The sequence below is a fragment of the Myotis nattereri genome, assembly GCF_964212035.1.
Source record: "Myotis nattereri genome assembly, chromosome: 2".
Taxonomy (NCBI): domain Eukaryota; kingdom Metazoa; phylum Chordata; class Mammalia; order Chiroptera; family Vespertilionidae; genus Myotis; species Myotis nattereri.
Window position 1 is genome coordinate 86442220 of NC_138076.1, and position 2274 is coordinate 86444493.

At 41.7% G+C, this 2274-nt stretch overlaps 1 pseudogene across 1 annotated transcript; it reads right to left on the reverse strand.

Annotated features, from left to right (window-relative positions):
- Nucleotides 1–594: 594 nt before the first annotated feature.
- LOC308512801 (large ribosomal subunit protein uL18-like) lies at nucleotides 595–1516 on the reverse strand (annotated as a pseudogene). The gene has a single exon. The product of its transcript is annotated as a large ribosomal subunit protein uL18-like (transcript).
- Nucleotides 1517–2274: the final 758 nt, after the last annotated feature.

Here is a 2274-nt window from a genome sequence, read left to right on the forward strand (position 1 = left end):
CAAATCAGCTGATAGTTGTATGGGTACTCCCTTATAGGTAACTGATTGTTTTTCTCTTGCTGCATTTAAGACTCTCTTTGTCTTTTGCCCTTGGCATTTTAATTATGATGTGTCTTGGTGTGGTTCTCTTTGGATTCCTCTTATTTGGGGTTCTCTGTGCTTCCTTGACTTGTAAGTCTATTTCTTTCATCAGGTAGGGGAAGTTTTCTGTCATGATTTCTTGTAATAGGCTTTCAGTATCTTTCTCTCTCTCTTCTTCTGGCACCCCCATAATTCGGATGTTGGTACGTTTGAAGTTGTCCCAGAGGCCCCTTACATTATCTGCATATTTTTGGATTCTTTTTTCTTTTTGTTTTTCTGGTTGGGTGTTTTTTGCTTCTTCGTATTTCAAATCTTTGACTTGATTCTTGGGATCCTCTAGTCTGCTGTTGGATCTCTGTATATTATTCTTTTTTTTTCTTTCTTTTTCTTTCTTTTTCTTTTTCTTTTTCTTTTTCTTTTTTTTTTTTTTTTTTTTTTTTTTTTTTTTTTTTTTTTTTTTTTTTTTTTTTTTTGCTGTTTGCCTAATAAGTTTATTGTCTCTCTTCTGGAAAATCTTCATAGAAAATTCTGATTTGGTTTATTAGCTCTCAGTAGCCCGTTCCTGAGCTCTGAGGAAGCTTGCTTTCTTCTGATCTACCCGATCTTTCTTCTGGGCAAGAGACATTTTGGGATGGTTCCACCTCTTCTTTTTAACTTCTTTCTTAGGCTTCTTCTCATAGACTGGATTCTCTCGTATAGCAGCATGAGCTTTCTTATACATCTCCTCCATCATGTCTGGAGTTACGTTGTTCTTTATATATTGAGAGAACTGTTTCTTGAAATCATGTTCATCTTCTTCCATTAGATAATGCATATAATCTGCAATGTTCTGACCCATGATGTGCTTCCGATGTACTTCTGCATTGAATTCCTTGCTTTCTGAATCATAACCAGGGAATCATTTGGTACTGTGAGGGATAGATAGGCCTCCATCCACAGCTCCCTTCAGGGCCCCAAAAACTTTATTTCCTGTAGTAGTTATGGCAAGCCCTGCATCCAAGTAGCAGGTGAAGGCACCAGGTTGACCATCAATGCTTTCCACATTGTATTCATCTCCAGTCACCTTCACCTGTCCTTCATAGATCTTGTCCATGCCAAACCTATTGAGAAGCCTGTGGGCCAGCAGCAGACCAGTACAATATGCTGCAGCATAATTTGTCAGGCCAACCTTCACACCATACTTGGGGAGTTCATGAGCATAAGCTGCACAAACTATCATATCTCCTTCTGTACGGGCATAAGCGATCTGACAGATGATGTCTCTGTTGGTGACCCGGACTATCATCCTGTACTTAGGTGTGTTGTACTTATTTTTATCCTGGATTACCAAGCATTTCCGGGCATAGTAATCGGTTTTACCCTCTTGCCATCTTCTGAATTTCACTTGGTATCACTTGAAGTAGGCCTTATTCTTGACAACTTTCACAAACCCCATCCTGCGGAAGAGAGACCCACGGCTGCGGCTCGCCACAGACCTGCAGGCCTAGCCTAACTCTGGTGGAGAAAAAAGAGTATATTATTCTTAATTTCAGTCAGTGTATGTTTAATTTCTGACTGGTCCTTTTCCATTTTTTTGGCATTCTCATTAAGATCCTTGAAGGTCTCACTAAGTTCCTCGGAAGTTTGTAGAAGACTCTTAGGTAACCTTATAACTGTGGTTTTGAACTCTATGTCCAGTAGTTTGCTGTCCTCCATTTCTTTCATTTGTGACATGTTTCTTTGTCTCTGCATTTTGGCTGACTGCAAGGACCCGCTGTGTCTATAGTGGAAGAACTGCTATGCTGGAGACACCCTTATGAGGTAGGACTTGCTTCAGTGGGGTTTTGGTGCTCATTGAGTCTGCCTCTTGAGTGTGTCCCTTATGGATGTGAGGAGTTGAAATCTGGTATCTGACCAGGGGTACCCTGGCTCCTGGATCTCCAAGTCAACCACTGTGTGAGTTCACCCAGCAGGAGCTACAGCGATATCAGCAGATTTCTCCTCTTTGTTTGGGGTTTGGAAGTTTTGGAGCTCTCTGACCCAGCTGCAGTTTGTTAGGTTAGGCTGCAAAAGAGCAGACGGTTCCTTTGCCCTGCTTTGGTGGGGATGTAAATTGAGTGGGGCAGGGTCTCAGAGAATCATCAGGGTGGAGCAAACAGCAATGGCTATCATTAGCCGTCTCCGCAACTCCTCGCATCTCTGTGTCTCTGCATC